Genomic DNA, 27,722 nt, shown 5'->3' with positions numbered 1-27,722 from the left:
AGGGTTATTTCACATTAAAAGTCAAGACAATGACATTGATGTCCCACTTTTTTTGCCCGCAATAGTACAATGTTTTTCTATAAGTTGGCGTTGAAGAGTCGATTATGAACGGACCACGGATTACAGATCATGGATCAGCTGTTTAAATCTGATATGACTGTTTCTTTCTGAAATATGCGACAGTTTCTCGATTCCAGTCAAATCTTTGATGAGATTAGGGAGCAAATTCACAAATTCACAACTTTCTCCTTTGGACATTAGAACGTCATCCCTAGAAACGTGGCAAGGGTTGTCGAGAAACTAACGAATCTAAATAAAAATTACTAAATATATTTGAACGTTGAACGCGATAAAACATGGAAAAAAACTGAAATACAGGTGATACCTCAGCAATAATGAGCGCAACAGAATTTGTGATGCAACCACCAATACATGTCATACGACTAAATATTGTTAAATTAAGCAATTATTCCACAGAATGAGCATCGTGGTAGAAATCCAAGGATATTTTATTTTATAAAAATAAAAACACTCATTCAAGGTTCATGTTCAAATTTGAGCACTGTGTCTGTTTCGAATTAGGTATTGGTTTTAAACTGACTTTTTTTGAAGACGAAGCAGACGGGAATCAACTAGGAGAGGAAAAAATTAAAAACGTCAGGAAATTTGAGCTAATTTTCATTATTAGAATACTTAATATTTAGAATACTTTTCGTGTATTGCGATTATGCATTTCTAGGAGTCCTCCTCCTTCCTTTCTTTCTTCTCCTAAAAAAATAGTTATATTTCAAATGTGCTGGCATGCAGAATAACATGTTTTGAAGTAGAGGGTGCAAGTATTCAACACATTTTATATTAAATAATTTGTCATTATACTATAAGGACAACGTAACATTTTATCTGCCCCGCCCATTTCATTTTCTTAGTTACCAATCAAACAGGTTGTTAAGACGATCTGATTTACACAGTAAAAATTTCTGACATTCGAATTGTCTTAATGACATTTTATTTTTTAGAACCTAAAACAATAATTGTGGACTTGACAGCAAAATTCTAACCTTAACTTTTTTACGTAGCAAATGTGATGAAAAGTTGTACAGATTGAATCTGGCTTTGATTCTGATTGGTCAATTTTAGTGGGCGGAGCAGATAAAAAGTTATGACGGCAATACTATAACAAGATATTTCTGTTTTGTAAAAAGTCAATACGATGCTCGATTAAAATGGTGTTCAATGTGAAATTATGTGTGTGTGTACCGACCAAAAGGACTACATCCGGTTGTAAAATTTGGAGAAACCACGGCTTGCTTGTCTACAAAATTTTTTGAAGCCTCGATATTATGCAAATTTTATCTATACTGCAATATTCAACTTTAAATGTTTTTTTATTTAATACAAAAATTGTTGCTCTCTGATGTGTTGAGGTTATGAAAATGGTAACTTCTATTAAAGAAAAAATTGACTGAGCTATTTACCGACTTGCAGTCTATTCGATTTCTTTTTCTTGTTGTCCTACAAGAATGTTCATATTTATATAATAGCAATAAATGTTGTGAGAAGACGTGAGCATTAAAAAGTACACAAAAAAATTAATTGAATTATAATAGATCAAAAAATATTACAAATAGACTCTGACTTTGTAAAATGACAAATAGAACAAATGATGCAAAACTTTAATTCTATTTCTGACAACTTAATTATTTAAAAGTGCATCTAGTACACATTGATTACGTAACGTGACGGACGTAACGATGTGTATATGGTGTCATGAATATCAAAACGGAACGTACAATAACCATTTAAAAGAAAACGGTAGTACAGTTTGTCCAGCGAGAGATTGGTTGACATAAAAATCACTAACTTCTACGTCCATACTATTCTGTAGTCTGTTCAAATCAGTTTCCTGTTTTGTTAAATTGGATTAAAAATGTGTGAGTATTGTTCTATTGCAAACTAGTAGAACTGACAACAATGCACTAGACAATGACGCAGTTTATAACCTCAAATTTTGAAAAACATAACCTAATTCAACAGACAGCTTTACTGCCAACTTAAATGCACTTTTTCCATGGCCTCCCCTTATGCCAAAACATCGTGAATGGCATATACATACATCGTTTTATGTTTACTTTAATCACGACTGTAGTTAACGGCCACTTTAATAACGGTGTCGTGATAAGAAGAAATAATTTTCACAAGAAAGACCACTTTACACAAAGTTGGTCGTAATGTGATGAGCACGTTCCGTTGTCTGTTCTATTAATCAGTAATGTATTTTGATAGATCAAATTTGCGAATGGTGTTTTATATGTTTAATTATGACAAAAGAAATGCAAAAAAATTACAACACTACCTATCTTTAATGCCGGTCGAGAAAGCTGCATTTATAAGCTTGCATCGTGGTAGAGATCCAAGGATATTTTATTTTATAAAAATAAAAACACTCACTCAAAGTTCATGTTCAAATTTGAGCACTGTGTGTCTCTTACGAATTATTGGTTTTAAATTGCAATTTCATAAGACGTTTTGAAGTTCCTAATGTCAATGTCAGACGCAAATCTGCCTTAACAATTCCGATTCATTCGACAACCATGTTTGAGAGGTCTTTTAGCTATAACGCCATATTGTTATACAACGATGTTCCCAGAGATCTGAGATCTCTGCATCAAAAGAAATTCAAGACAAAATATAAGGCCCATTTACTAGATTTATTAACTCTTAAGCAGTAATGTACATTCATCTGTTTAATTTTATTATTCATATGTCCTGGCCTTTAATTGTTATCTGAATTTAACTTGCACTTTCTTTTTCTTCCTTAATATTATGTCTTTTAAATATCTAAGTAGATAAGTATAGTTATGTATATACAGGGTGGTCCCGATATAAGCTGCCAAAAAAATTCTGGGTCATTAGAAGGATCTAACAACTCCAAAAAAACCCTTTTCATTAGGTCCAAAACGATGGGGATAAATTAACCCCTATCCATACCCATTCGACGCTGCTGACGACAAAAATACGTACCTACTCAGGAATTAATTGTTGGTGTTTGTAAGGATGACAGTATCTAAGCAACATAGGTACCTGAATCGTTTATGACAAATCTCAAATTTGACAAACTAAATCAAATTAATGACATTTATTAAAAACGCTGTACACTGTGTGCGTTAATTCACCAGCTTATTTAGGTGCAAAAGCTGAAGACTGAGATGAATGAGTAATAAATAAAGTGGTGTTCTTCAATGTGTAAATAAATGTAGAGGTAGTGTGTGCAAAATTGTGGAAGAACTGTGTAATAAGAGTATCGTCTTAATTGTGGTTAAATAGCCAAAATAATGTATTGAATAAATTTATTTACACTTTACATATTCGTACTTTCAACTCTAACTGAGAATATCTACTAACTAATGAAAGGTAAACTAGACTAGAAAAATGATTTTATAATAAATGTTCTGTGTGCCTTCCGTTGGCATTTAAGCACATTTGAGTACGCCGGTACCAATTTTCATAAACAGAATTCAGCATTTCTGGGTTTTTACGAATGTGGTTCGCGGCGTCTGTTACGCGTTTCTGGAGTTGGCCTTTTGGATTTATTTCAACTTCGTATACCAAATCTTTCGTGTGGCCCCAAAAATTAAAATCCAGAGGAGTTAAATGGAGGATCGGGGACGCCATCGTATTGGAATCAGTCAGAACCAACCTCACATAAATGCAGATGTAGCTCCACAAAAGTACAACGGGACGGAAGGACTCCTTCAAGAAAACGTTCGCCGTATGGTCGCGTTGCCGGTCTTGAATTACCACGTATTTCGCCATAGAGTAAATGCAAATCGGCGTATTCTTGTTTTGTGAATTTCATAACTTTTTGAAGGATTCGCAAATTTAAAATTAAACTTGACAAATGTCATAGGTGTTACAGGTACCGTTGCTAAAGAAATTGCAGCCAAGTAACCAGAATTACCTTTTTAAAACCGATTAACTCATTAGCGTACAGCAAATTTTGACCAAATTTTCAATTATTTTTATCTCGAAAACGAAAAGACTTTTATTAGAAACATTTTTTGTGTATGAGTTCTACTCATCGTCACCTATTACTGGATTTCTTCTGGCAGGTTATATCGGGACCACCCTGTATGTAGTCTACTTTTCCTTGTCTTTTTATTATGGATGTTGAGTGGAGTAGCTATAGCTATATACTCCGCCTCCTAATTCTCACCATTTAATAGGATACTTTTTTATTTTGTTATACATATATTATCTTTGTTTTTTTTTCCTTAGAAATAAAGTCGTCTATTATTATTATTATATTATTAAATTAACTTTTTTTGAAGACGAAGCAGACGGGAATCAACTAGGAGAGGAAAAAATTAAAAACGTCAGGAAATTTGAGATTATGCAAATATTTAGTAACTTTTATTATGAAAAACTGGCTGGCAAGGTTTATAGGAAATTTTCTCCTTCCCCTCTTTCTTCTGCTAAAAAATAGTTATATTTCAAATGTGGTGGCAATCAGAATAGCAACATGTAGCAACAAGTAGGGGGTGCATGTATTGAACACATTTTATATTAAATAATTTGTCATTAATAAGATATTTCTGTTTTGCAAAAACTCAATACGATGCCCGATTAACCACGGCCTGGTTGTTTACAAATTTTTTTGAAACCTCGATATTATGCAAATTTTATCTACACTGCAATATTCAACTTTAAATGTTTCTTATTTAGTACAAAAAATGTTGCTCTCTGATGTGTTGAGATTATGAAAATGGTAACTTCAATTAAAAAAAAATCTGACTGAGCTACATACCGACTTGCAAGTTGTTATATCTAAATGTTTCTTGTTCCAGTCTATTCGATTCCTTTTTCTTGTTGGCCTACAAGAATGTTCATATTTATATAACAGCAATAAATGTTGTGAGAAGACGTGAGCATTAAAAAGTAGGTACACAAAATTTAATTGAAATATAATAAGATCAACAAATATTACAAATAGACTCTAACTTTGTAAAATGACAAATAGAACAAATGATGCAAAACTTTAATTCTATTTCTGACAACTTAATTATTTAAAAGTGCATCTGGTACACATTGATTACGTGACGGACGTAACGATGTGTACGGTGCGATCAATTAAAAAATAAATAAAAAATTAAAAGTAAACTCGATTTATTTTTTAAATGATCGCTCGGTATATGGTGTCATGAATATCAAAACGGAACGTACAATAACCATTTAAAAGAAAACGGTAGTACAGTTTGTCCAGCGAGAGATTGGTTGACATAAAAATCACTAACTTCTACGTAGAGAAAGTAGTAGGTACCTAGCAGTAACATTTTTGCCCTGAAATTATGCTCTAATTAATGTATTTTAGTGCATTTTGTAGTGTTGGGTTACAATCCCACAATTTAAAGTCTCCCAATCTCTCGCTGGACGAAGTATAGTTAAACCAGAGAAAAATTTTAACAGGCAAGAAACTGACGAAATAAATTCATTTTTAAATATCTAGTCGTAGTAACTCAAAATTACATATTTTAAAGTAATGTAGGTAACAGTAACAAAAACAGGTTTTGGGACGAATACGAATAACTTACAATTTGCCATTGTTTGTAGAAATTAAATGCACTCATTACGAATGTTACGAATATTAAAATGAATATTGCTATTAACCAAGATTCCATTCGTGACGATGTGTCCTTGATATATTGGATTTGATTAGATTGGGCACTGTTTGTGTTAAATTCGGATTTAGTACCTGTAAACCAATTATAAGATTAGATCATTTACAGTATTAAAAACAGTTGGAAAGGGATCAACGTGTGATTAATTTATCGCCAGTACTGTCGCGAGCAATAAATTTTGGTCGTCAATGTCATTTCAAAATTTGGTTAGATTGTCACTAATTTAAAAAAATTCCCTGACTGATTATGCCCATGTCAACAAAGTGTCAAAAAATTGAGAAAAAAATGACAATTAATGTCATAGGTTATGAATGATATTTGCGACTGTTTTACAATGGAACATTTTCAATTGCGTCAAAGAATGACCTTGACGACCAAAATTTATTGCTCGCGACTGTACATTACCTGATGTACGAGTACTTGTAATTATTGGAGTTGGGGTCTGCTCAAATTGCTCAAAATCTAAAACAGTAAATATTTTAAATGAAATGAAGGCTAAATACGCGAAAGTATCTTTGTTTTTTTTTCTGCTCTATTTTTAACGAAAACACTTGTTTTGTAAACTAATTGATAACCCGTATTACAAAATGGTTCGTTCAACAGGACAAAAGGCATTTGTGATTTATGACAGAAAGCTATTTTCGCAACAAGCCGAAAATCAACAGCGAATGCCGAGTGTTTGTCACTTAACTAAGTGTAACACATAATGCTGTCGTGCCTTGGTAGAATTTTTCGAAGCACAAAGTGTGTTTCTTATTTTATTATATTTATATTTTACAACTCTAAAATAGTTATTTACGAACCAAGTGCGGGAAGACGATGTTCCCGCATGAGCGCATTTTTTAAAGCACGAGCGACGAAGGAGCGAGTGCCTTTAATTAATGCGCGAATGAACGGAAGATGTCTTCACGCAAGTGGTTCGTACAATATTTTTTGTACGAAAATTAAATTAATTTTTTTTGTTTTAATACATTAAACATAAACGAACATAAAACCAAGTAGGCAGTGATCTTTGGTTATTGGAAACAATTGCTCCACTTGATATTTCAATTTTTGCAATAATTTGTGAATTTTGTAGGAACAATTTTCAACGATTATAAATCTTTCCGTAATTTTTTAATGGAGGAAAATCCAGGGAAGTTGTATTTTATTAACTAAATTTTATTATTATCAAGACAGATTTTTTTTTGAATGCCTCAGAGGGCCAGTGTTTTTTGCAATTTTTACATTCGAGTCGACCGGGAAGCACTCGTTTCGGAGCGAGCGTTGGATGTTGGAAGCGTTGCTTTCAAGACTATGAGTACAAAAAATTAGAAGCAACACTACTTTTTCATATTTCTCTGTTACGAGTCTACAACAAAACAATTGAACCAATCGGACTTCTTCGTTTACGACTACGTCACGAATCATGAAAAATCATGATTCTTACGATACAGTTAGATTTCCACCGAGAGCAAACAATTTTATGGTAAACTGGAATTTTTAAAATTGTTCTCCTGATTAAAAATAAACGGAAAGAAAGCAAAATTGGGAAAATTACCTGCAACAGTTGTATCGTTTTCAAGTTTTAAACATATTGATTCATGACCTAAAAAATAATATATACGTGTAGTAATAATAGATTTTTGTGGTACTGTAATAAAACATGCCAGAAATCTATACGCGATTCACATAAGCTATGTAGTAACCACGTGTGCATCACGCACTTAATGGAAATATGGGGATAAAATCTTTATTGACTGCTTTAGAAATTGCTTTCTTTTGATTAATAATTGTTCAATTACTTCGTGGCCTCATCTCAACTCGAGATAATTTCATTATGACTGACACGACACTGGCACCAAAAATGTTTACTGAAATGAACGTACTGGAGCTTTGATCCTTTTAGAACAAAGCCAAGCATAAATCACGTGATTACTATATAGTTTAAATGAACCAAGTTTTTGATGGTAATTAATACCTGAATCAATTTTGTTAGTTTCATTTCTTAAATTCACAAAAGGAGCACCTGGAATACAAAGTACAATGAAAACAATCTCAAAAAATAATTGAAAAATACATAAGGTAAGATAAAATGTAGTAAGACTGATAAGACTTACCTTGAACAATAATCCACATGTGATTCACTTGATGGGCTGACTGAAGAAGTAATGTCTGCAGTGTCAAATTACAGTTACTAAGTTCTTGCGTACCACAATTCAACAAGGAACTTTCTTTCCATCCGTTGAGTATACGATTGTCACTGAAAATCTTTTAAAATTGATTTTTTTAAATTTTAATGATGGACAAATGTATAGAGTATAGACACTAACCATTTTGGATCCTTGAGAGTTAGATACGTTAACGGTCTTTTGCAAGGAGTCGCATGTCAACGTTATAATTGTATTACAATCTAAACACTGAAATGTATGCAGAGAAACACTTTCATTTACTTGTAAATTAAAATTCCTATCAAGATTTATATGATTATTCTCTTTAGTAGTCGATTTGAAAAAACCTGGATAACCAATATTAGAAATGTGTCAAGACTGCATAAAGCAAAAGAACGAAAAATCATTAAAAATCATTACCACCATAACTTACCATCGATAGTTCCATATAACTGCCTTTCAGAACCAGTCATAACAAGTTTATTTATTTGAAAATGTGGTTTACGATGACATTTGATAAATTTGTTTTTATATTGCATTAAAATAATCAAAGATTCTGCTTCGGATAGTTTCCATGATAGAAATATCACATTTTCATCCAGGTTTGTGTCAGATACGTCAACCACCTAAAATCATAATAATAAAAATTTGAATGGTTTTCAACATGTTATAGTTACTGCTCTGTCGCATTCCTTTAATTGTTCACATTTATTATTTTCACACGCTTGTATTTGTAACTTTGTGGGAACCATTGTATAATTTGAAGTATTGGGGTGTGTTACAGGAACAAAGTTGAAAAGTACGTCAGTTAGGTTCTCCACCATTATATACACACTTTCTTCTTTACTGAAATTTGTCTTCAATACCTCATACTTAGGTGTAGACCGGTACGGCGTGTTCAAACTCAAAATGTTTTTTAAGGCGGTTGTTAAAGGTGGAGCTCCATATTTAAAAAAATGTGTTTGCTTCCACTCCCCGTCCCCAATAAACAGTAACTGACTCTCTAAAATATAAATTCGTTAAATGAAAACTACTCATTACCAAAAAAAAATTTCCCATACCATTTTTTTCAGCCAAACCTGTAGCTAAGAATATTGCAACCCAAATTGTGAAAGAGTACACCTAAAATTTTTATTTTCCATTTTTAACATAAAATTAAAATTATGAAATTTCATCTATGTACATAGTTGATTTTAAATACGAGTATTATAAAATAGTTATTTATTTAACGAGTTGGCATGTAATTTTGGCTTTTTTTGGCATGAATGGACCAGCTTAAAACTCTCGTTTCACTCGAGTTTTAAAGGTCCACGAATGCCAAAAAAAGCCCAAATTACACAAGAACGAGTTGAATACAACATTTTTTTGTTCGACGAGCCCCTTAAAGGCTCCAAATGGCTAAAAATCTTTAAAATTAGCTTGACGTTTCGTTTTGACAAGTTGTCAAATTTGTCAAAATCCGTTCACATAGGAGAAAATTCTCAAATTCTGACAGTGTCGAACAAAAAAAGCTTTTTTTTTGATAAATGTCACAGCTTGTCAAAACGAAACGTCAGCTAATTTTAAAGGTTTTAAGCGATTTGGAGCCTTTAAGGGGCTCGTCGAACAAAAAAACGTTGTATTCAACTCGTTCGTGTGTAAATTGGTTTTTTGGCACTCGTGGGCCTTTAAAACGCTCGTTTCACTCGCGTTTTAAAATGGCTCACTCGTGCCAAAAAAGACCCAATTTACACACAAACTCGTCAAATAATAGTATATTAAAGAACGAGTTTTATAAGGGTTGATTTGGCGCACGAGTTCCAGGTGTAGAAAACGACCCGTAGGGGAGTTTTGTATGGAACGAGTGCGCCAATGCCCTTATACAACAAGTTTTTTATGTTATTTTTTAGAATTTGCACCCTTGTTTTAATTTTTAAATAAAAAAATTAAATTTTCAAATTCTAGGGAATTTTGTATTAATTGGTAATTCAAGGTAACAGATGCAACTACATCTGCAACATATGTTAAAAAGTAGAGTTTGAACATTAATATTGGAAATTTTTTGGTGTAAATGACAATAATACACTGAAATATTGATAAAAATTTTCTTAGAAATCTATTAAACTACGAGTGCTTTAAGAGATACCCATAAACGACTCCAAATTGAATACAACAATAGACCTATTAGAGACGCAGATTCTAAAAACTACTATTCTTATGGTAAAAAAAAAAACAATCTAAAAGGTTATTACTTACCATTTTCTTGTGTCACTTGCAGCTATAAGTAATAGTAGTAGTATAAGATGCTTCACGGGTACTTATACCGTCTCTATAGGTCCTTTACCTCTATGCTTTTTCGAGATAAGTATTTAAGATAATAATTGATAATAATTGTACTTTATTAATCATAGATATAATTACAATTTGGTCCATACAATCACAATCTATCGGTAAGATACTCTTTTAAAGAGTAAAGTGCAGGATCGACCAACTAAACCTTAACTTCCATTTTGAAAACGTTTGGATTGGTTATGTTTTTAAAATGATTGGATAGAGTGAATATTTTAACTGAGTTAAAATGTGCTATGTTGTCCCAATGCTAGTTGATACCCACACATCTTTACATTTTTTAATTGCCTAGGATCGTATGTGATGTGCTATTAATACAATACAGCGTGATCAACAAAAAAAGGATAAGGGACGACAATGGAAAAGAAAACTTTTGAAAACGGTCGGCCTAGCTCTTCAGTTCTACCTACAATAACCGCGATCAAAAGAGGTTCTGCCGAAACTTCAACAAAGAATTGTGTATGGTAAATCTAGTCAGCATTTTCTTTGTTTTCATTTCAAAAATAAGATTCTGTCTGAATGTTTTGTGTTTTCAGGTAATAGTTCTTTTTATATTAAGTGTGTGAAGTGAGTGTAACTAATAGAAAACTGTGTGTGAAATGAAAAACAGAAATATAGTTTCAATCTTACAACAGTGTAAAAAAAAATCCCTATGATTTAGAGATATTCGTTACTAGGTTGCCATAAATTTGGTTAGGTTGGAGACTATGTGGTTCTGGTGCCAAACAAAAGATATCGTAACAGTAAGGCAGCGAATTCCTTGTAGTTGCATATGGCTCTATTTCTCGCTAAGTGATGGATGTTTTTTCGTTCCACAATTAATTTTGGTTTCTGGCGGCATATTTAGTTGGACTTACCTAATCTGTGGATTATAAAACTAAGGTATAAAATAAGTGATGATCCACTTATTTTTTGTTCTCTGCAGCTTGTATATCTTACTATTTTTTTATAATTATATTTCTATATTTGTGCCAAACACTTTATACAAAACACAACCCAAAACTACGCGATGGCTCGCTTTACTTTTTCCCCGTATTTTTCTCCCACTACCGATGTCACAAAGTGAGTTAATTCTCAGTTATCTGCATCTGCTGTCGAGGTGGTGCAGCATCGGGAAGGGGGGAAGTAAAAATCTCACTTTATTTGTCTGAGCCAAAAGCAAAAGGAACGCGTACATAAGTGAACAAAACTGATCTGAGCAAAAATATCTGAGTTTTGGTGCAAAAGGAAAGCGCTTATTTTTTACACGAGAGTAACTGTGCGTGAATATCAGTTTTTTGAATCACTTATAGAAAAAATAAATTTTCAAAGCTCTTTAGTTGGTATCAGGTGTTCATTTAAATGTCTCCTCAAAGTTGGCCTTGAAGACTCGATTGTTAACAAATCACGGATTATACTGGGTGCCCCAAAATTCGCGGAACAACTCAATGGGGCAATGTCAACTCATGTTAGAAAATAATGAGAAAAATCATAAAAAAAATTCTATACCTCAAAAGGTGCAGCTTTGATCTCATTTATTTTAAATATTAAAAAAGATTTTCATTATTTGTCTTTTCCTAACCATTGGCATAATAATTTTGAACGATTGTGATCAGGATTGCAATTATTTTCTTCATTACTTCCAGCATTTCCAAATAGTAATTTTATGTCCGTTTTATCTAAAATAACGTACGGCAACATGGCTTTGATTTTTCTCCCCCATTTCCATGGATACAACAAAAATGAAATATTTGCAGACCACCGCCGTCTTGATGATTGACATATTTCACTATACATCTGCCTGGGCGAAGGTTTAATGCCTGTGATCTCCACGGCGCCACTTTAGGGGGGAATGTCACTAAATAATCATAACCTTCCAAACAAATGTAATGAATTCAGTGAAGTTGTCAAAGTGCAATGTCAAGAGTCTCACAGTTTAAAAGTGACTTTAATAACAAAAATGTTATTAATTTAGTTGATGCTAGTTCTGTTTGGTGTTTCTGGTTTTTAGTATTCTGCTGTTAGTGTTTATGAACTGGTTTTTTTATTATATTAGAACTGATATTGCGGTAAATGCAGCAACAAAAAGTTCCGTTAGTTGTAAACCTACTTCTGGAATAATATTAAAATTATAATCTCAATCTTGGATTGGCAGTAGGTACATTATTTCCTAAGCGGGTCATTTCAGATAAAGATGGGTCCATAACAAAACAATTATTATTTTTGCCTAATTAATCCGTGCCATTCTTGGTGGAAATGAGTGGAAAGTATACTTTAAGTTTTGTACAGTTTTGAATGTAATTATATAATTTGGGACAAATTATTATTCTATGAATTTGCACTCGCCACTGACCAAGATATTTTCAAAAAACGCAGCGCCGAAACTTTGTCCCTTCCGCGCAACCGAACCAGTGCGCAACATCTTGCTTCTGCCAATTTAGAATATGCAAACTGTAATTAGAATTGAATTAAATTAAATTAAAGTAAAGTATCATTTATCACTGGACAACTACGCATGACTGCTTGCATCATGCAGATACATGTGTGTGGAGTGTGGACTGCATGTCTAAATTGTCACGATGCACATGACGTTGTCACAGATGTGATAGCATGACAGTTAGTTACTAACAGCAACCCCCGAAAACAACCCCAAATGTCAGAATCATGAGAACAATAGGATTTTTCGATCTACGCCCAGGCCGCTATAGACACTCTGACTATCTAGCAGGTCGTGTTGCAGACTATTGGGATACATAGAATGTTTTTAAATGTTGCCACATTTAGTGTAACGAATAGGTCCATATCTTCGACAAAAACGAAGATTGATTTTTTTAAACATTTTTACCTGATATTTTAATTACTACTTAACAACGTACTGCTAAGTTGTTCCGCGAATTTTGGGGCACCCAGTAGATCACAGATCTGCCGTTTAAATATAACCTCACTTTTTGCGTTGTTTGTGTTTTAAATGTACAGACTGACGAGTGGTGGGTTCACAAAATCACAATGGACTCTTCAACACCAACTTTGAGGAGAATTCTAAATGAACACCCGATGCAACAGAGTACTTTCTATACATTGTAATGATAATTTTAAAAGTTTTTTTCAGTTAATTTGAAATCTATATTTTCTAAAGAACTGTATCATTTACAGCGTTCAAGCTCACATCTCTTCTTGGCAGTTCTTGGGTGCCAATAAGGATGACCTTTCGTCTTTTCAATTATTCAGTTTTCAATTATTAGTAATAGGAATAATTGAATTGCTGATTACAGAAAGGATACACGTCATGTTTTCTAGCATTTTGTAATTATTACTTGAAAAATCACTAAGTCTTAAGCGAGTAAAACAAATATTTTGAAATACTGCTGAAAAAGATAGTGTTTCAATATGTATTTGATTTTTGATTGAAGTTCCATCAATTATCATACGCAAGTCCCAAAAAAAAGCATTTTTTTTTCGTGTCATTCAAAATTTCTGTTCACTGACTTGTACCCTTTCTGCAATCAGCGATTCAATTGAAAAATCAAGGATAAGGCCACAAGTACCGAGAATCTTTTGATATTGATGTGTCATTTCCATGGAAACTGTTTCTTCGCGATTTCAGGAGACAAGAGAAACAGCAAATTATTCTCAAAAAGTTCTAGAGGTGAGTGGCATCTGGAAAGATTACACAAGCCTGCACTGATTTCGATGTTTGCATAAAATTGACAGTTTTTGAACAATTTCGACCCCCTGATTACGAAAATGATTTTGGTTTTGCGCTATCACGTCTAGTTTTGTCACAAATCGTTTTTTCTTAAAATTGAAATGTTCACCTAGAATGAATGAATTATTTCAAAATTTCGATACTGTAATATCGGACAACAATATGGATATTCTAAATTTCCTTGTTTTATTTGCGAGTGGGACTGCCGGGCACGAGACAAGCATTGGACTCAAAAGAAGTGGCCTTTAAGAACTAGACTTGTACCGGGAAGCAATAATAAAAAATAATTTAGTTGTATCCTAAAAAAGTAGTATTAGGTACCACCAATGCATATCAAACTTTGTTTGATGAAGCAATTTGTAAAGCCTCTTGATAAAAATGGACAATGTTTCAAGTATTAATGTACAAAGTTACCAGATCTCTCCAATGCCAAATGAAAAGCGGTTAGGACCTCAAATAAGATCTTTGTACATACAAAGGTAATGATTTTCAAAATTCTATGAATGTTGTTGAAAGGAATGCCTGGACGGCATTTAAGAACGTCATAGAAAAATTGCTTGGAAATCACAAAGATGAAGACTACGAAAATATTGTAAGAATCATGTTTAAAAATTTTCACATCTTGGGATGTAATATGAGTTTGAAAGTGAATTTCCTCTTTTCGCACTTAAATCTTTTTCCTAAAAATCTTGGTGCTGTCAGCGAGGAACAAGGGGAACGTCTTGACCAAGATATAAAACAAATGGAGAGGTGATATCAAGGAAGATGGAGCGTATCAATGATGGTAGACTTTTGCTGGATGTTACAGCGCGATGTACCCAAAAAAAATATACAGCAGGCAATCAATTAAAAGAAGTTTCCTCACAAAGCGTTAAAGATGCCATTCTCATAAGGAATAAAAAAATTAGTTAGATTATTAACCAAGAATTATTATAAACATTTTATTTTCCTAAATAATTTGCTTAATTTTTTTTGGTTTATTGTGAAAAAACCTGACGTGATACAAAAAAATGAATTGTATTTTTCTAATCAGGGCTCCAATGTTATACAAAATCAGTTATCAAAATCAAAACATCGATTAAAAAGTTTTGTTTTGCAGGCCTGTGTTATCTAACAATAGGGATTAATGGAGTTTAATTTTATTTATTTACTGATAGTGTAATCATTATGTCATGATCTGCTGTGTCGTGGTCTTTAACTATTTCCAACTGAAAATTTTGCTTTTTTTGGTTTGACGGTTTACTTTTTGCTGTCTTTTCGGTAATTATCTCGAGAGGCACACTTCCAAACTTGCTTCTTTCGTCATTTTTTTTGAACAATTGTTGGTTGATGATGACAAGCCGCAGTTGATTGATTTATGTGGACTCATCACTTGATAGAGATATGACTATGAGATACGAAATAAATTCAATAGCTACTTTTTAATTTGAATTTCATTTTTTATATTAACGGTTAAAAAGAAACCGGGAATATTTTCTATCGTGTAGACGGTTTTTCGTAACAAGCGAAAATAATTTGGGAATTATAAAATATGCAAATAAAGTTTAAAGTTTTTTGGAAATACGATGAATGTGAAACGAATTTTGGGAAGAAGAAGCTAAACATCCGACAACAGTTACGGCTCTGTCTCGCGGGCTGTGCTTTAAAGTGACCATACCCTACGTCTCATATTGTGCGGGATTTCCCCTCATTTTAATACTCCAATATCAGAATCTCCTTTTTAATTTTTGTTTTGTTTTTCATGTTAATTTAATAAATGTTAATTACAGACATCGTTTTTCTCTCTCTTTATTTTTTATCCATTCATTTAAATATGTATTTAAAATGCGAAGAGGGTTCACAAATTCGTAGATCCAGGCCAAGCCGCTATCGTTGTAGGACCTCAAAGTTTCTTGGCTCTGATTGATTGATTAAACATTTTTAGTCAAATCATTGACGATGTCAAGGAGCATGTTAACCAATTTACAAGTTTCTTCTTGATTATCATTCCATAGTCGAGAAATTAATGAGTCCAAACTCCAAATAAAAATTACTAAATATATTTGCCCAGGATTGAACATGCAACAAAAATAAAATATAAGTTGTCCTTACCTGCTACCCCCTAGTTTACCATCTATTCTGCTGGGGGATGTTACCGAACATTTTCTTATGCCCCCGGCATAATGGGTCGTATCATGACACCCTTATTAAATTTAATCATGACTCTAATTACCTTGGTGACGATTTCATCTCTTTCTGGCAGGTTATAATTGCATAAATCTACATACATCGTTTTATGTTTACTTTAATCACGACTGTAGTTAACGACCACTTTAATAACGGTGTCGTGATACGGCCCAACGTCTCTAGAATCGGGTTAAAGAAATAATTTTCACAAGAAAGACCACTTTACACAAAGTTGGTCGTAATGTGATGAGCACGTTCCGTTGTCTGTTCTATTAATCAGTAATGTATTTTGATAGATCAAATTTGCGAATGGTATTTTATATGTTTAATTATGACAAAAGAAATGCAAAAAAATTACAACACTACCTATCTCTAATGTCGGTCGAGAAAGCTGCATTTATATAGCTTGCATCGTGGTAGAGATCCAAGGATATTTTATTTTATAAAAATAAAAACACTCACTCAAAGTTCATGTTCAAATTTGAGCACTGTGCGTCTTTTTCGAATTATTGGTTTTAAATTGCAATTTCATAAGACGTTTTGAAGTTCATAATGTCAATATCAGACGCAAATCTGCCTGTTTGAGAGGTCTTTTAGCTATAACGCCATATTGTTATACAACGATGTTCCCAGAGATCTGAGATCTCTGCATCAAAAGAAATTCAAGATAAAATATAAGGCCCATTTACTAGATTTATCAACTCTTAAGCAGTAATGTACATTCATCTGTTTAATTTTATTATTCATATGTCGTGGCCTTTAATTGTTATCTGAATTTAACTTGCACTTTCTTTTTCTTCCTTAATATTATGTCTTTTAAATATCTTAGTAGATAAGTATAATTAATTATGTATACCGGGTGATTCAGATTGGTATTCGCGCCCCTATATCTTTTTTATTTTAAGAAAAAAGTATAGCAAACCCTATATATTTGTCAATCGCTTATGAAACTACAATAGATGACGTTGTCAAATCTTCTCTACGATGACATATGTCAAAGTTAAGACAGTCAACTTTTTTTTTTAAATAGTACATTATACATTCCTTAGTCTATTCTTGTAAAGCTTTTTTTTCTACATTTGAATGTGTAAAAAAGTTGACACTTGCAATAGGAAAAAATCGAGAAAAAAAAATAAAATATGATTTAATTTATTTTATTATTTATGTTATTTTCTAAAAAGAGCTAGTTAGCCATGGAGACAATTGAATTTTGACATTAATAGCGTCAATTATTAACGTAAAGTTGACTCAAGTTGCAAAAAACCATTTTGCATTTGCAACAGCGTTTTTATGGCATTAGTCATTTGAAATTACTTTAAAACTGTACTAATACGGAAAGTATTCAACCCAAACTATGATTTTCTGGCCCCTTTGTGCCTTTATTTGGTTCAAAACTATGAGAAAAATGCTTTTTGCAACTTGAGTCAACTTTACCTACATTTAAATAAATAGCTATGTTATAACCTATATTTAAATAAATAACTATGATATAACATCTGGCTTCGAAACCTAACTTGTTCCTGACTATACCGTTTTGAATGCATACACGATGAAAATATGTAGTTGAATTTTGATAGTGCATGAATGACATGATGAGTCTTGGGAATCGTATTCGAATATTTGAATAGGTGACTATGTAAAATTCGAATAAGTCTAAATTCTAATATTCGAATAAAGTAAATTCAGGATGGATCGGGTATTTCACTGTCAAATAATTTTATTTTTTGGCTATGTAATTCTTAAAATAGTGAGATGCAGGGAACCAACATAACGCGAATTTAGCATAGTAATTTCAGTATGGATTTGGTATTTCGTCCGAGTCTCAGTTTTCTGGCCGAGGCGCACCCGAGGCTTGAAAACAAACAAGGTCAAATCATTTTATTTTTTGGCTACGTGGTTGTCTTGTAAATAGTGACATGCAGGGAACCAACATAATGCGAATTTACAAATGTTTGGCTTACTAGCTCTTTTTAGAAAATAACACTTTCGAATAAATTAAATCATATTTTATTATTTTTCTCGATTTTTTTCTGATGTAAGTGTCAACTTTTTTTACACATTCAAATGTAGAAAAAAAAGCTTTACAAGAATAGGCTAAGAAATGTATAGTGTACTATTTAAAAAAAAAAGTTGACTGTCTTAACTTTGACATATGTCATCGTAGAGAAGATTTGACAACATCATCTATTGTAGTTTTACAAGCGATTTACAAATATATATGGGTTGCTATACTTTTTTCTTAAAACAAAAAAGATGTAGGGCCGCGAATACCAAACTGAATCACCCGGTATATGTAGCCTACTTTTCCTTGTCTTTTTATTATGGAGGTTGAGTGGAGTAGCTATAGCTAGACTCCGCCTCCTAATTCTCACCATTTAATAGGATACTTTTTTATTTTATTATACAGGGTGTTTTCGAAGTTGAGGCGTTCCTTGTAACATGGGGTACTATACATTATTCTTAAGAATTTTAGCCTAAATCTTCTTAGTAAAATGTTTGTATTATCGGAAATAATTGATTGTATATTTTTATTGTTTTCTAAAATTTTGAGTCCGGTCCTGTCTATTTCTCCGCTGTACTAGATTAATAATTGACGTGGCCCAGGATCGTGTCTTTCTGGAAATCGCTCTGCGTACTCAATGGATGCCGCAGCTGCATTCTGATAACGTGATAACATTGCCCATACATTAGCAACATACACTGAGAGCTCATTATTTTTGTAATGATAAAGCCATTCCGACTAATTAGATGACAACAGTGACAGTATTTTTGATTAACGTCCATGCTCATTTTATTTATTTTTTTTTGTCAATTCTAATTTCTAACAAATCAGCGCAAATTTGAGCAGGACCGGTTTCAAAAATTTCAAAAAAATTAATTTATTGTATTCATTGCCGTACACATTTTACTAAGGTGATTTTGGCTAAAACTCTTTAGAACAACGCATATTATCACATGTAAAAAGGAACTCCTCAACTTCGAAAACACCCTGTATATGCGAAAAGCAGAGAAAAATTAAAAACATCATGGGATTTGTGCCAATTTTCTCTATTCTTGTGTAAGAATTACTTGTAGAATTTATGCGTACTATAATGTTACTAATTTAATGTAAAGGATGTTGGTTTCTGATATACTGGGATTATCAAAATGGTAACGTCCATTACAAAAACCTGGCTGAACTAGCTACCGGTTGGCGAGTTTTCAATGAAGGGTTCTCCTTCCTCGTTTTCTTCTGCTAGAAAAATACATACATAGTTATATTTCAAATGCGCTGAGACGCAGAATACCAACATGTTTTGAAATGTGGGGTGCACGTATTCAACACCTTTTGTAATAAATAATATGTTATTTAATATCTAAGATATCCTTGTTTTGCAAAAAGTCAAATATTTACGATTAAAATGGTGTTCAATGTGAGGTTATATGGTTGAAGGAAATGTTAAAGCATAATACCGACTCAGGGGGTCATTTACGAGACCCGATAAGGCTCGATAAGACATTGCAAAAACAAAACCATGACAACTGACATTGTTGAAGCATTGTATTTGCCGTTTCGTTAACGATTTGCAAATTATCTAAGTTTCGTGAATCTACCCGTAAGAAGACTACTTCCGTTTGTAAAAGAATGAGAAAATCTGGTTGTTCATAAAAAATTTTGAAGCCTCTATATTATGCAAATTTTATCTATACTACAATATCCAAGTATGTAATTTTTCTAATGTAATACAAAAAAATGTTGCTCTCTGATGTTATGAGACTATGGAAATGGTAGTTTGTCCAGCGAGATTGGTTGACATAAAAATCACTAAATTCTACGTAGAGAAAGTACGTAGTATGTACCTAGTGCACGCAAAATTTGAAATATATCCTTCAAGCAGTAACATTTTTGCCCTGAAATTATGCTGTAATTAATGTATTCTAGTGCATTTTGCAGTGTTGGGTTACAAGGCTATAATTTAAAATCTCCCAATTTCTCGCTGGACGAAGTATAACTTCTATAAAAAAAAAAGAAAGAAAAAAAAAGGCTGAGCTACCTACCCCTTTGCACGACGGTGTATCTCACTGATGTTTGTTCCGGTCTATCCGATTCTTTTTTCTTGCCCTACAAGAATATTGATATTTATATAATAGCAAGAAGAATTCTTGTACTCTTAAATGTTCAGGTCTTCTTATAAGAATCGCAAGAGAAGACGTGAGCATTAAAAAGTACACAAAATTTAATAATTGAAATATAATACATAGATAAACAATATTACAAATAGACTCTAACTTTGTAAAATGACAAATGGAACAAATGATGCAAAACTTGAATTCTATTTCTGACAACTTAATTTGTATTTAAAAGTGCATCTGGTACATATTGATTACGTGACGGACGTAACGATGTGTATGTATATGGTGTCATGAATATCAAAACGGAACGTACAATAACCATTTAAAAGAAAACGGTAGTATAGTTTGTCCAGCGAGAGATTGGTTGACGTAAAAATCACTAAATTCTACGTAGAGAAAGTAGTACCTAGCAGTATCATTTTTGCCCCGAAATTATGCTCTGATTAATGTATTTTAGTGCATTTTGCGGTGTTGGGTTACAATTCCACAATTTAAAGACTCGCAATCTCTCGCTGGACGAAGTATAGTTAAACGAGAGAAAAATTTAAACAGGCAAGAAACGGACCTTTACAAATAAGAATGCTCTTTGTCGCACAGTGACGTAACTGCGCAAAGGAATTCTGCGTCCTGTGAGACAACAAAGATGTTGACCGTTAGGTAAAATGTAAAATAACTTCGACGAGTTAAACCAATGGAAGTAAGTGTAGCCTTCAACTGTTCTCTCACAATGCGCAGATCTCACGCGCATATTTTCCATCTTTTATAAATGTAAAGGTCCACTGACGAAATAAATTCATTTTTAAATATCTAGTCATAGTAACTCAAAATTACATATTTTAAAGTAATGTAACAGTAACAAAAACAGGTTTTGAAACGAATACGAATAACTTACAATTTTCCATTTTTTTTAATTCAATAGGTTTTCTTTTGGGATTTAAAAGCACTTGGGTTTCTATAAATTTGGAATGAACTGCAGAGCCAGATATGAAAACGTAAACTGCTTCTAAGAGATCAAAAAATGTCTTTCCGTGGGCTAGGCTTTTGCAAATATCCACAGTAATTAAATTTATACGATGATTGAAACAATGCACATACACAGCTTTTAGAACTTCATCACGGAAAAGTTTTTGAACCCCATTTAAGCGACCACTCATCACATTTGCTCCATCATATGTTTGAGCAACACAATTTTGTAAATCTATTTTACATCGAATTAATAGTTCTTTAAGATAAGTTAGCAGTGCTTGAGCGTTCAAATCTTTAGCGGCTTTGTATCCTATAAATCGTTCATAAATAGTTCCTTTTAAATAATAACGTAACACTACCGAAATTTGTTCTGTTTTGGAAATGTCTTTTGTTTCGTCACACACTACAGCGAAGCATGTAGCCTGATTAACTTCAGCACTTATTTGGTCTAAAATCATTTTAGAACATATATATAAAATTTCATTTTGAATTTGCGGGCTTGTATACTTTGCGTTTTGGGGTAGATCCTCATCTATTTTTTTTTTAATAATGGGATTGTATTTCGAAAAAAGTTATAATAATTCCAAAAAGTTTCCCCGGTTAGAACTCTGTTCATTTTCACGATGTCCCCTTTGTGCAATATTTTGTGTGGCAGTATACATTAAAATATCAATGACGATTCCTAAATATTCACGATTCTCTTTTACTAGAGCCAAATGAGCTTCATTAATCTGACTGGCCACAGATATTCTTGGATTTGACTTTACCTGACTATAGTTAATCCATTTTAGATGACAGTTTCTGTGCTCGGAGCTAGTTTCATGCTGTTTAAATCCAGATTCTTTCTCTAAAGCTCTTTTCCAATTTTTAAAACCAACACTAGTAAACACTTGACTAGGATTTACTGAAAAATGTCGGCACACAAAACAAAACGCACCGTCATTTAATACACTATATTCCAACCAGCTAGGGTAGAGTTTATACCATGAACTATTAAATTGTCTAAATTTATCATTAAATTTGGTTCTCGGAAATAATTTCAAGATTGGTTGCGTGGGTCCATCAGTAACATTTTGTGAAATATCTCCTGGTCCTGGAGGTTGTTTGTGAATCGATGGCTTTTCTTTTTCACTTTGCTTATTTTTGTCCAACAATCATTCGTTAAATTCGGGAGATTTTTCATCATCTCCACCAGGGTCGGACTCTGAGTCTGATAAGACGTCACTTTCAAGTTGAAGATCTGGTGTACATTGAGGACTGGACACAAGGGCAACTTCAGTTTCGGCGCTTTCAACCAGTATTTCAAAGCCAGGAGGCTGATTTTCAGTAACTTTTGTACTTGTTGATGGTTCCTCTGACGATTCTTCACTTTTTTTTTGCTTCTTAGGTGACGAAAAAAAATCTTGTATCTTGTATTGTTCTTTTACCACTCATTTTAATCAGTAACACAGTACCACAGTCCACAAAATAAAATGTCAATTATAAAACCAGACGGTAAAGACGAAAGAAAGAAACTGAAAGCTGAACCGGGAATTAACCTATATGATTGTTTTTTGACGACTAAGCAGTTGATAATGATAACGTTGTCGATAGCTTGGACGGGCAGGTCTGATTTAATGACTCAAGTATTTTTATGGGCAAAAATGTTTAGGTATGTAAAGGATATTGTTACTTTTCAGATTAGGTACTTATATTTCTTGTTCTAAATTTTTTTTTTTTTTAACATTTATTTAATTCAAAAATATTTTCTTAGTTTCCTTAACGTGGGCACACAGGTGGGCCGGCAAATTTTGGGGTGGGCCAGGCCCACCTAGGCCCTTCCCTGGCTACGCGCCTGGATTGGGCACTGTTTGTGTTAATTTCGAGTTTAGTACCTGTAAACCAATTATAAGATTAGATCATTTACAGTATTAAAAACAGTTGGAAAGGGATCAACGTGTGATTAATTTATCGCCAGTACTGTCGCGAGCAATAAATTTTGGTCGTCAATGTCATTTCAAAATTTGGTTAGATTGTCACTAATTTAAAAAATTTCCCTGACTGATTATGCCCACGTCAACAAAGTGTCAAAAAATTGAGAAAAAAATGACAATTAATGTCATAGGTTATGATATTTGCGACTGTTTTACAATGGAACATTTTCAATTGCGTCAAAGAATGACCTTGACGACCAAAATTTATTGCTCGCGACTGCACATTATCTGATGTACGAGTACTTGTAATTATTGGAGTTGGGGTCTGCTCAAATTGCTCAAAATCTAAAACAGTAAATATTTTAAATGAAATGAAGGCTAAATACGCGAAAGTATCTTTGGTTTTTTTTATGCTCTATTTTTAACGAAAACGCGTTTTATTAACTAATTGATAACCCGTACTACAAAATGGTTCGTTCAACAGGACAAAAGGCATTTGTTATTTATGACAGAAAGCTATTTTCGCAACGAGCCGCAAATCAACAGCGAATGCCGAGTGTTTGTCACTTAACTAAGTGTAACACAAAGTGTGTTTCTTATAATATTAATTATCACCAGGGAAAAATATTTTACGACTAAAAAATTAGAAGTAACACTTCTTTTTCATATTTCTCTGTTACGAGTCTACAACAAAAGAATTGAACCAATCGGACTTCTTCGTTTACGACTACGTCACGAATAATGAAAAATCATGATTCTTACAATACAGTTAGATTTCCACCGAGAGCAAACAATTTTATGGTAAACTGGAATTTTTAAAATTGTTGTGCACTCTTCTCCAGATTAAAAATAAAGGGAAAGAAAGCAAAATTGGGAAAATTACCTGCAACAGTTGTATCGTTTTCAAGTTTTAAACATATTGATTCCTGACCTAAAAAATAATATATACGTGTAGTAATAATAGATTTTTGTGGTACTGTAATAAAACATGCCAGAAACCTATAGGCGATTCACATAAGCAATGTAGTAACCACGTGTGCATCACGCAGCCCTTCCACTTAATGGAAATATGGGGATAAAATCTTTATTGACTGCTTTAGAAATTGCTTTCTTTTGATTAATAATTGTTCAACTACTTCGTGGCCTCATCTCAACTCGAGATAATTTCATTATGACTGACACGACACTGGCACCAAAAATGTTTACTGAAACGAACGTACTGGAGCCTTGACCTTTTAGAACAAAACCAAGCATAAATCACGTGATTACTATATAGTTTAAATGAACCAAGTTTTTGATAGTAACTAATACCTGAATCAATTTTGTCATTTTCATTTCTTAAATTTACAAAAGCAGCACCTGGAGTAAAAAGTACATACAATGAAAACAGTCATAAAAAATAATTAAAAAATATATACATAAGTTAAGATAAAATGTAATAAGACTGATAAGACTTACCTTGAACAATAATCCACATGTTATTCACTTGATGGACTGACTGAAGAAGCAATGTCTGCAGTGTCAAATTACAGTTACTAAGTTCTTGCGTACCACAATTCGACAAGGAACTTTCTTTCCATCCGTTGAGTATACGATTGTCACTGAAAATCTTTTAAAATTGATTTTTTTAAATTTTAATGATGGACAAATGTATAGAGTATAGACACTAACCATTTTGGATCCTTGAGAGTTAGATACGTTAACGGTCTTTTGCAAGGAGTCGCATGTCAACGTTATAATTGTATTACAATCTAAACACTGGAATGTATGCAGAGAAACACTTTGATTTACTTGTAAATTAAAATTCCTATCAAGATTTATATGATTATTCTCTTTAGTAGTCGATTTGAAAAAACCTGGATAACCAATATTAGAAATGTGTCAAGACTGCATAAAGCAAAAGAACGAAAAAATCATTACCACCATAACTTACCATCGATAGTTCCATATAACTGGCTTTCAGAACCAGTCATAACAAGTTTATTTATTTGAAAATGTGGTTTACGATGACATTTGATAAATTTGTTTTTATATTGCATTAAAATAATCAAAGATTCTGCTTCGGATAGTTTCCATGATAGAAATATCACATTTTCATCCAGGTTTGTGTCAGATACGTCAACCACCTAAAATCATAATAATAAAAATTTGAATGGTTTTCAACATGTTATAGTTACTGCTCTGTCGCATTCCTTTAATTGTTCACATTTATTATTTTCACACGCTTGTATTTGTAACTGTGTGGGAACCATTGTATAATTTGAAGTATTGGGGTGTGTTACAGGAACAAAGTTGAAAAGTACGTCAGTTAGGTTCTCCACCATTATATACACACTTTCTTCTTTACTGAAATTTGTCTTCAATACCTCATACTTAGGTGTAGACCGGTACGGCGTGTTCAAACTCAAAATGTTTTTTAAGGCGGTTGTTAAAGGTGGAGCTCCATATTTAAAAAAATGTGTTTGCTTCCACTCCCCGTCCCCAATAAACAGTAACTGACTCTCTAAAATATAAATTCGTTAAATGAAAACTACTCATTACCAAAAAAAAATTTCCCATACCATTTTTTTCAGCCAAACCTGTAGCTAAGAATATTGCAACCCAAATTGTGAAAGAGTACACCTAAAATTTTTATTTTCCATTTTTAACATAAAATTAAAATTATGAAATTTCATCTATGTAGTTGATTTTAAATACGAGTATTATAAAATAGTTATTTATTTAACGAGTTCGCATGTAATTTTGGCTTTTTTGGCATGAGTGGACCAGTTTATAACTCTCGTTTCACTCGAGTTTTAAAGGTCCACGAGTGCCAAAAAAGCCCAAATTACACAAGAACGAGTTGAATACAACATTTTTTTGTTCGACGAGCCCCTTAAAGGCTCCAAATCGCTAAAAATCTTTAAAATTAGCTTGACGTTTCGTTTTGACAAGTTGTCAAATTTGTCAAAATCCGTTCACATAGGAGAAAATTCTCAAATTCTGACAGTGTCGAACAAAAAAAGCTTTTTTTTGATAAATGTCACAACTTCTCAAAACGAAACGTCAGCTAATTTTAAAGGTTTTAAGCGATTTGGAGCCTTTAAGGGGCTCGTCGAACAAAAAAACGTTGTATTCAACTCGTTCGTGTGTAAATTGGTTTTTTCGCACTCGTGGGCCTTTAAAACGCTCGTTTCACTCGCGTTTTAAAATGGCTCACTCGTGCCAAAAAAAGGCCCAATTTACACACAAACTCGTCAAATAAACTACTATTCTTATGGTAAAAAAAACAATCTAAAAGGTTATTACTTACCATTTTCTTGTGTCACTTGCAGCTATAAGTAATAGTAGTAGTATAAGATGCTTCACGCGTACTTATACCGTCTCTATAGCTACTTTACCTCTATGCTTTTTCGAGATAGGTATTTAAGATAATAATTGATAATTGTACTTTATTAATCATAGATATAATTACAATTTGGTCCATAAAATCACAATCTATCGGTAACGGCCGGTTTCATAATCCGACCCTAAAGTCTCCTTTAATAAAATGCGCCTTTAAGGTAAATGCGACTTTAAATCTAAAATAAAGGAGACTGCATTTCATAAACACGGACTATCGAAACCTTAGTTAAAATTTGCATTAGTTCGAAAACGAATCATCCACCGTGTGTACGTAGTCATTTTCCTAGGGAATTCTAGGGAATTTTACAGTAAACGTTTGAAAGTTTTGGTAACTCGCAACTGTTTCCCTCGGACTTTGAATTGTATTTCGAGTATAGGTATTTTAATTTTTGTTTACATTCTGCATTTTGCATGTTGCTAGTGGAGCAGCGCCAAATTAAAACATCCGATTAATAAAAGATTGCGACCAAAAATGCCAAATCCAACCTTTCAAGTGAAGGAGAAATTTTATAAATCTAAAACAAAACTTGTATAAAATAAGATCCTGCACTTAAAGAGAAGAGAGGAAAGAGAAGAACATGAAAGGAAAAAACTGTTACCTAGTAGACTTAGATTGAATTAGCAAGAAAACAATTGAGCAATAAAAACTAATGAATTCATGGAATATCTTTATTTTCTAAATACCTATAAGTTTCCGAAAGGTTGATTGAATTATTCGGTAAGTACCTACTAATTCACAAAAAAAGTAGCAATTTGTGGCAATGTACATACTATTCCGGACACGGAATCTTGGCCATAACTGACATTTAACTGACAAATATGTGTGAACTGGCCTTTATTGAATATAACCCAACTTTTGACCCGATAATGCCATTTCCTTGCTTTTTTGATGTCAGAATAAAAACCTCAAAGTGATTTTTAATAATTGTCATTTATTAATGACGCTAATGATTGGTTTACATCATTTTTTTTAGAAATGTCAAAAAAATGTTGGCCAAGATTCCGTGTCCGGAATAGTACTAGCGAAATGTCACTTGTCATGTAATTGAGGTTACGTACCCCATTTAAATCCACCTTTAACGAGATAAAAGGCCGACAACGAGCTTTTAAAGTTAAAGGGGGTTTTAAGGATTTAAAGACGCCTTTAATGAATATGAAACACAATTTAAGATACTCTTTTAAAGAGTAAAGTGCAGGATCGACCAACTAAACCTTAACTTCCATTTTGAAAACGTTTGGATTGGTTATGTTTTTAAAATGATTGGGTAAATGAGTGAATATTTTAACTTAAAAAAGTGCTAATGCTAGTTGATTCCCACACATCTTTACATTTTTTAATTGC

At 32.8% G+C, this 27,722-nt stretch overlaps 1 long non-coding RNA gene across 12 annotated transcripts; it reads right to left on the bottom strand.

Moving 5' to 3' along the window:
• Positions 1–665: 665 nt before the first annotated feature.
• Positions 666–26,431, bottom strand: LOC138124373 (uncharacterized). 12 transcript variants are annotated; one of them, XR_011157110.1, is made up of 12 exons: positions 26,289–26,429; positions 25,558–25,618; positions 25,174–25,499; positions 24,930–25,122; positions 24,668–24,852; positions 24,455–24,605; positions 24,308–24,355; positions 23,880–23,927; positions 6,081–6,137; positions 5,589–5,749; positions 4,805–4,871; positions 4,382–4,472 (listed from the first exon to the last, which is right to left on the bottom strand). It is a non-coding gene; the product is annotated as an uncharacterized lncRNA (long non-coding RNA). The 12 variants fall into 12 exon arrangements; XR_011157113.1 differs by having other exon boundaries at positions 4,382–4,469; XR_011157115.1 differs by lacking the exons at positions 4,382–4,472; positions 4,805–4,871 and adding an exon at positions 666–768.
• Positions 26,432–27,722: the final 1,291 nt, after the last annotated feature.

Source organism: Tenebrio molitor, chromosome 2 (assembly GCF_963966145.1).
Source record: "Tenebrio molitor chromosome 2, icTenMoli1.1, whole genome shotgun sequence".
Taxonomy (NCBI): Eukaryota; Metazoa; Arthropoda; class Insecta; order Coleoptera; family Tenebrionidae; genus Tenebrio; species Tenebrio molitor.
The sequence above is the reverse complement of the archived record's forward strand: the minus strand, read 5'-3'. Positions and strand labels throughout refer to the sequence as shown.